The following is a 9,536-nucleotide window of genomic DNA, read 5'->3' on the forward strand; positions in this document are numbered from 1 at the left end:
TGCCCTTGCCTGCATCATAGAGCACCGTGAGCAGAGGCCCAGCAAGAAAACTCAACACATAGCATATCATAAGTCAATCCAGTAATAAACAGCTTAAACAAATAGCATATTAAACATTGAGCGACCTATGTCGACCCAGGTGCTCTACCAGGCACTAGGTTCACGGGCTTCACCGAGTGAGTGAATGCAGCACCCTAAGAGGGTCTTGCCCTAGCGGCCTACATTCACCATGCTTAATGTCGATCCTGGTCTTTCTCCTCTCCAACCTTTGTCATTTCTGGCCTTTGTCGTTCCCAACATTCGCTGTTCTCAGCCTTCGTTGTTCCTGACCTTTGTCGTTCTCAGCCTTCATCGTTCCCATCCTTTGCCGTTCATTCATGATCATGCACAATATACCATAAATTTTAGAGGTATTCACACACACATCAAACAAAAATAATAGGGCCATGCCCTGCTCTACGGGCACAAACATTTTTCTTGCCTGTGTCCCGAGCTGGCTGATTAATGCGATCCCGAGCACGATACCCTAAACTCGAGCCTCGATGCAAAACCTAGTCACAACGCATCAATAAATAAACATCCATGAAGCCATAACCAATTAAGAACTTTAGATTAATATTATAGCCTTCGAGACCTCGAATTCTACTAAACTGGGTAGTAGAATCCTTCTGAGCCCTTTCATTTGGGTTCCCAAGCTTAAAACCCTATCTTGGTCATTTTCCCTAATTTGAGTCGTGGTCCGCTGCAAGTCAGAGAGCCTTGGCTCTCTCATCTGAGGAACACGAGCCGCAGTGTGCCCTGCCTATGCCACGGTGCCTAGGCAAAATCAGAGGCTTCCCAGGCCTCTTTGCAATCACAGGCCACGGTGCCTGAAGAAGAAGGTCGCGGCTCGAGCCCAAAACCCAGAAATTCCCATGCATTTCTACGAGCCAAATCCACTAATTCACACCCCAAACTTGCACCAAGGTCCCCATTGAGTTAAAAAAGTATAGCTCTAATCAACACATTATAAACAACATAAACACCTCTAAAAACCATCTAAATCCGTAGCTCAACTCAACACAAAACCTAAGTTAAAACTCAGCTAAACCTCAAATTTAACCAGAGAAATTCATAGAAAAGCATGTTCTAAGCCTTACCTCAATGATGATTTCACCCTCAGCTGCTGCTAACCTCTTCCAAACTTCAATTCCCATTCCCTTTTCCACCAAAAATTTCGGAGAAAAAGCATGGTCTACCAAGCCTAAATGAGAGAGAGAGAGAGAGAGAGAGAGAGAGAGAGAAAACGTGGCAAAGAGAAAAAGGAAGGTTGACGAAGTGTTTTCTGATTTTTGGTTCATTCCACAAAGTTCCTGATTCTATGTCATAGTTCGAAAGAAAAAAATGCCCCTAACTTATCCTTAACCTTTCTAACGCCACCAAGGGCAAAATCTTCTTTTGCCACATTCCCGCTAATCCTCGAATAGTCCTATAAATCCTCATTTAATCCCAACATACCCAAATAATCGCTAAATCACTACCCATTACCCGCTAACCCGAAACACGTGCTACATTCCCAAAATACCCCTAGGCTCACCCCAAGCCGGGTATTCGACTCCATTGTGACTATTTCTCTATTCCGCTCCCTAGGACTGTCTCGGATCACACATCACAAGTATATCTCCACAATACTGTGGTTCCATTCATAGCACACATATTATCACAATTATGACCTGAATGGGCGAAAATTACAAATATGCCTCTATTAACCAAAATGGGCCTACATGGATATTTAATTCACCTAAACATGCATTTCTAATTAGAAAATCATTTAATCCACGTAATAACATAATTAAATCAATTATTGCCCTCCTGACACGCTAATCAAGGAACTAAGCCTTATTAGCGAATTTGGGACGTTACAACTATCCCTTCCTAACAAAAATTTCATCCTCGAAATATACCTGAATAGCTCTGGATATCAATCCCCCATATCTGACTCAAGATCCCAAGTTGCCTCTTCCACCTTATTGTTTCTCCACAACACTTTCACCAAGGCAATGATCTTGTTCTGCAAGACTTTACCTTTTCGGTCTAGAATATGAACCAGCTTCTCCTCATAAGACAGATCTTGATCCAGTTCCAAGTTTTCATAACTCAGCACATGCGTAGAATCTGATACGTACTTCCGGAGCATGGACACATGAAATACATTGTGAACCCCTGATAAGGCTGGAGGCATAGCCAATCTATAAACCACCTCTCCAACCCGTTCCAGAATCAACGAGGCCAACAGACCTAGGACTTAACTTTCCTTTCACTCCAAATCGCTTTACTCCTCTTATAGGAGAAACATTAAGGCACACAAGATCACGAATTTTAAACTTTACACTTCTGCGTCTCAAGTCTGAGTAACTCTTCAATCGACTCTGGGAGGCAAGCATCCGAGCTCTAATTTTTTTAATCGCCTCATGGGTCCTCTGAACAACCTCAGGACCTAAGTACTTCCTCTCACCCATCTCATCCCATTGGATGGAAGATCTACACTTCCTCCCATACAAGATCTCATACGAAGGCACTCCGATAGTTGCCTGATAGCTGTTATTATATGAAAACTCAATCAAAGGGAAATACTGACTCCAAGATCCCCAAAAATCCAACACACATGCCCATAACATATCCTTCAGTACCTAAATCATCCTCTGAGGTTGTCCCTTCTTCTGAGGATGATAAGCAGTACTAAACCACAACTGCATGCCCATAGCCTTCTATAGTCTCTCCCAAAACTTAGAGGTGAAGGTGGGATCCCTATTGGATACTATCGACATCGAAACCCCATGAAGTTACACAATTTCCTTCACATACAACACAACATATTGCTGCACCATATGAGTTGTTCTAACAGGAAAAAAGTGGGGTGATTTGGTGTACCTATCCAAAATCACCCTCACAGAATCATACTATCATATTGTCTTTGGAAATCCAACCACGAAGTCCATGGGGATATCCTCTCATTTCCAATTTAGAATCCCTAAAGGTTGCAGCAACCCTCCTAGCCTTTGATGTTCAGCCTTCACCTGTTGACAGGTTAAACACTTGGCCACATAATCCACTACCTCCCTCTTCATCCATGGCCATCAATACAAAGTTCTCAAGTCTTGGTACGTCTTCGTCATACCAGGATGTAAGGAGTAGGGACTGGTATGAGACTCATCTAGAATCTCTCACCTGATACAAGAATCCATCGGAACGCAAATCCGACCTTAATAACTCAGTAAACCCACCTCTGAAATAGAAAAGCCTCTAGCCATTCTTGCTAAGACATCCTCCTTGTGTTTCCTCTACTAGGGATCCTCCCTCTGCGCTTCCTTGATCCTTTCAAGGAGCGTGGACTGAACTGTGATATTAGCTAGCTGACCAACGACCAATTCAATTCCCGCTTTAGTAATTTCTTCAGCTAAGTTTTCTGCATCTGCCTCGAACTAAATAGCTACCCTGGTCCCTTCCAACACGTTGGCCACCACATTGGCCTTCCCTAAATGGTATAAAATTTCACAATCGTAGTCCTTCACCAACTCCAGCAAACGCCTTTGGCACATATTGAGATCCTTTTGAGTAAAGAAATACTTTAAAATTTTATGGTCAGTGTATATTTTGCACTTTTCTCCATACAGATAATGCCTCCAAAACCTTAGTGCAAATACCACCGCTAACAGTTCCAGATCGTGAGTTGGACACCTCTTCTCATACTCCTTCAGCTTTCTCGATGCATAGGCTATCACCTTCCCAGCTTGCAGCAATACACACCCCAAACCCTGCCTCAAAGTGTCGCAGTAGACTACAAACTTCTCATTGTCTGATGGAAGACTCAATACCGGAGCGGTGATCAGTCGCCGCTTCAATAGCTTGAAATTTTTTTCACATCTATCTGTCTAGACATACTTGGTCTTCTTACGCGTCAGCTCAGTCAACAGTGTAGCTATTCTGGAGAATCCCTCAACAAATCGCCGATAGTACCCTAGTAATCCCAAGATGCTCCTATCCTCTGGTACACTGCTCAGCTTAGGCCAATCTCTCACTGCCTCAATCTTGCTTGGCTCCACAAGAATCCCCTCCTTACTCACAATGTGGCCCAGAAATGTTATTTGGGATAACCAAAACTAACATTTGCTTAACTTAGCATATAGCCTATGCTCTCTCAACTACTGCAGTACCAAACGAAGATGTTGCTCGTGCTCTGTCTCTAACTGGGAGTACACCAATATATCATCGATGAATACGATCACAAACTTATCCATGTAATTCCTATAGAACCTATTCTTCAAATCCATGAAGGCTGCTGGGGCATTAGTTAATCCAAAGGACATGACCAAGAATTCATAATGTCCATACCTCATATGGAATGCAATCTTTGGTATGTCTTCTTCCATAATCCTCAACTGATGATAGCTAGACCGAAGGTTGATCTTAGAGAACACCGTCTTCCCCTGTAGCTGGTCAAACAAATCGTTGATCCTGGGCAGTGGATACTTATTCCTAAAGGTTAACTTATTCAGATCTCTGTAGTCATTACACATCCTTAAGGATCCATCCTTCTTCTTGACAAACAACACTAAAGCACCCCATGGCATAAAATTGGGTCTGATGAATCCTAGATCCAGTAACTCTTGTAACTGAATCTATAGGTCATTTAACTATGTTGAAGCCATTCGATAAGGTGCCTTAGATATTGGCTCCGCCTCTGTCACAAATTGTATGACGAACTGGATCTCTTGGTGCGGTGGCAACCCCGGCAGGTCTACTCGGTATACATCAAGAAACTCACACACCAGCCTGGTCGCATTCGGCTAAACTGAAACAATCCTAGAGGTTTCCACTATGTTTGCTAAGAATCCTCTGCAACCTTCTTGCATTAGGTCTCTAGCCTTCAGCGCAGAGATCATAGGTACTCATGTCCCACTCACTGTACCCACAAATACAAAGGGTACCTCCCCTTCTAGTTCAAAGGTCACCATTCTTTGCTCGCAGTCTATCATCGTCCCATACTTTGATAACTAGTCCCGTAACGCCCTGGATAGCCAAGATCGTTACACTGTGAATTTATAAAGGTGCAAGACTTGCTAACCAAGTCATTTAGTTAAAATGTGTCACTAAAACCATTACTGAGCTAGGGTTAAAGATTTTGGTCAAAAAGATACATTACATATAGATAAACGTTTTATACATGGGATCCCAAAAGTAATAAAATTTAAAGGACAGTTTACAAAATTTTCCAGAGTATACACATCAATTGGCCACTCTAAGGGCAAAACGGACATCTAAGGTCCTCCTGTTCTTGTCCCTCCCTCAACCATGGCGGCTGAGTAGCTAATTGTGTACATTCCATCTCTAAAGCTCTCCAAATCAGGGTTGATCAAGCGTACCCTTGCCTTTACTTGCACCACGTAGCACCCGTAAGCCAAGGCCCAACAAAAAAAACCATAATATTATAGCATAAACAATGATGATAACCAAATAATTATTTAGGGATGATCATATAATCAGCAGACCATGATACACACAAAATCAATAGACATAACCAATAATTCCACAATCAGTACTCAGATATTCTGCATATTATATTTGCCACATAGCAATAGCTACTAATCATACAATAACCAAGGTCGACGCCTTTGGTCGCACCCTCTATTTACACCACTAACTCCGGCCCGCTTAAACCGAGCTCAATGAATATTAAGCTGTCCTCAGCTACCAGTGGCTGAGCCGCGCCCTGGGTGCTAATATAAACTCCGACACTCTTAGGTCGTTCATTTTATATTCACATGGCATAATACCATCTTATATAATGCATACAAGAATAGGGAGCCCTTATTCCCATTTTAAACTCACAACCAGGTGCAGTTTTCTTACCTTTGATTCCAAGTGTTATGATTACGAGAGATGACCCCTTGAGCACGATCCGTTTCCCGAGCCCTAGCTTACACCTAGTCATAACCAAGATAAGCGATTCCATCAACAATAATTGTATAAAGGTTTCTGGACCAAGTTCTAGCCTTCGGAACAACGAATTCCACCAAGCACGGTGGTGGAGTCGATCCCGAGCACTCTAAATTAGGTTCCCATGCCTAAAACCTCCCTAAGGAAAAATCTGCCCTTAAGAGCTGCGGCCCAAGCCTTCTATGCTGTAGTCCGCCTCCTTCCAGAGGCTCAGCCTCACCCAAAAACAGACACGAGTCGCGGCCCAACATTCCCCATGCCGTAGCCTGCCCTTCTTCCTTAGTCGCGGCCAATCCCCTTCGAACCAAGAAAACCCACCATTTTTAACAACCAAACCTCACTCGAATGCACCCAAAACCATCCCAATGATACAATTCAACTATCAAAACCATCCTAACATGTTTCCAGCAGCAAAAACCCAACAAACAACCAGCTTAGAAACTCATCAAAGTCTCACTTTAATCCTTAAAACCCATAAGCTTCTAAACACCAAAACCCAGCCAAGAAAACACAGAATTCAGATGCTAAATTATCATTACAAGCTTACCTTTACTAAAGAACAAGTCCACCAAAAAATTGCTGAGCTAACTCCCAAGTCTTCTTCCTTAATTCAACCTTTAATGTCAAAAATCCATGAACATTTATAATCTAGCCAAAACTACAGAATTTAATAACCAAAGATGTAACTTAGAACTTACCTCAATCCTTGATTAGATCCTTAAGCTAACCCTGAGCTAATCTCCAAACTCCCAGCTCAAATTCTTGAATCTCTAGCTAAGTCTTCCATTGATTTCTAATGGCTTCCTTGAGAGAAAATGTTGAGTGAGCTGAGAGAAGAGGGAAGAGTCGGTTTTAGGTGTTTCTACTGCATTCCCTTTGTTTTGTGTAATCTTATTTAGTTTACTTAAGTTAATCCCAAAGCTCGGGGTGCCAAAAACGTCCCCGAGGGAAAAATGGTAAATTTCCCCAATATTCCCTCCTAAACTTCCTAACCTCAAATATATCTCCTATTATTTATTTCCATAATCCAATAACCCAAATAACCATCTAATACTCAAAATACCCCTTGACTCGCCCCGAGTCAAGTATTGGGTCCCGTTATGACTTTCTCGCCAACTGGCTCCCTAGGATCGCCTCAAGCCGCACGCTGCAGATATATTTACATAATAATGTGGTCTCAACAATTTATCACAAATAATTACATTTATGCCCTCAATGGGCTAAAATTGCGATTATGCCCTTTTTAATCTAATCAGGGCCTACATGCATCCTAATACTCATAATTATGCATTTCATATATCCAAATAATCATATAAGCATGCTTATCACATAATCATGCATTAAATCATCTAAATCGCACACATAAACCAATTATGCCCTCTTGGCACACTAATCAAGGCCCTTAAGCCTTAATAGTAATTTTAGATCGTTACAAGTCCATCCCCAGAATCATATCAAAGTCATCCATCTCTAGCTCAATCAGATGCACAGACATCTCCCTACTGTCTATGTATACTAGTAATGCTCTAACCAATCTCCAAGAGACTACTAGTTCTCCAGTTGGCAACAAAGTCCTCAATCCCCTAGCATACAAATCACAAAGTCTACACAAACGATCTACCACTCTAGCAGATACAAACGAATGAGTGCCTCCTAAATCAATCGATGCAGTAAATGAAGAACCGGCACTAGAAATCTAACATATCACAGTAAACACTCTGACTGGAGAAAGGTTGTCACTCTTCCTCTGTTCTTCCAACCTGGCTTGGGGGCAGTCCTTCATCGGGTGACTGACACTCCCACAAGTGAATCATGCTCTGACTCTACACTCCCCTAGATGTCGGCGCCTAAACCATGGACACTCTAGGAAGCTTCTCCAGTTCTCTCCCCCGCCCTGACAGCCTTTGAAAGCACCTCGTACCCTCCTATCCAGATCAATAGGAACAAAAGAATCTAGGGCCTTTCTCTTCTACTCACTGGGGCCACTACCTCAGCTAGAACTAGTGAAAGGAGGCACCGTTCTCCGAGTATCATGCCTTGCGGCGCCCTCTATCCATATCTGATCTTCAACCCCCTAGTTGTAAGGGCCTTCTCCACTACCCTAGCCTAAGTGGTAGTCCTAATATCTAATGTTATCTTGATATCACAAGCTATAATGATGTTCAATTCCCATACAAATCGATCCCCCTGTGCCATATCAGTAGGCACCAAGTCTGGCACGAACTTTGCCAACCGGTCAAACTTCAGTGCATATTCTGTAACAATCATTCGATTCTGAGTCAGGTTATTAAACTCGTCCACCTTTGCACCTCAGACTGCAACACTGTAGTTTTTCTTGTTGAAGACATCTCTCATTTCTTCCTAGGTCATAACTGTCACATCCCTCCTCTAGGACACAACTTCCCACCAAATGCGGGCGTCTTCTCTCAACATATAACTAGCACAGGTCACCCTCTTGCTCCCTTCCATCCTCGTAAAATCCAGGATGGAAGAAGTCATATTCATCTAGTGCTCTACCTGTAGTGGGTCTGGACTGCCCTCAAAGGTGGGGAGGGTGCTGCTTTTGGAACCTCTCATACAAAGGCTCCCACCTATTCTCCATCACAGGTTAGGCTGACACTAGTGCCAAAGCCTGTGGAATCTGTAACCCAACACCCCGAGGAGGGGCCTATTGCGTCAGTTCTTGGAACTCATCTTCTGTTCTTCGTAGTCTCGCTACCATTTCGGAAAACATCTATTGCCAACTGTGGGGCAGGTGGAGGGTCCAAACCCTGTTTGTCATCTTCGGCCACATTGTCGCGGAGTCTAATCGATCACTGCATCATAACTTCAATATGCCTACAATCAATGACGCCTCACATCAGGCATGATAACAACTTACAAACACCACCTCCCAGTCCCATCAATAAAATACAAGCAGCAAATCAAAACAATATAAGCATAACATAAACACATAGCAATCAAAGGGGTCATGCCCTGGCACCATATATATACAGACATATTCATCATGCTCTATCTATAATATCTAGGCAAACGGTGCAACTCAGACAAGCAATTAAACACATAATTCACTTCATACCGACCAACCCTAAGTCAAGCTTGTCTCCATCAACGAGCGTACATGTTCGGTCGATCTGAAGGAACCATAAACCTTTGCAAACTCTGATACCAAGTTGTAACACCCTACTACCTTAGAGTCATTACAATGTGATTTATAAATGTGCCATTAGCTCGCTAATCGAGGTCTATGGTTGAAAAGTGTGATTAAATCGAAATAAAGACTCAATTGACGAACATTAAATATAAAATATTTGGACACTCATTAAAGTCATAAAAGTTATACACGGGGATCCCAAAATACTCTTTCAAAATGTATTACAATTTAAAAGTTAATATACAGTCGACCTAAGTGACAAAACCAATCCCTGTCATGGCAACCAAGTAGGACGAAATGAACAAGCCGCTCCACGTTCTCCAACTTATGGTTGGTTAACCTTTCCCTTGCCCTTACCTGTACCATAGAGCACCCGTGAGTCGAGGCCCAGAAAGAAAACTCAACA

This window comes from Humulus lupulus, chromosome 1 (genome assembly GCF_963169125.1).
Source record: "Humulus lupulus chromosome 1, drHumLupu1.1, whole genome shotgun sequence".
NCBI classification, from domain to species: domain Eukaryota; kingdom Viridiplantae; phylum Streptophyta; class Magnoliopsida; order Rosales; family Cannabaceae; genus Humulus; species Humulus lupulus.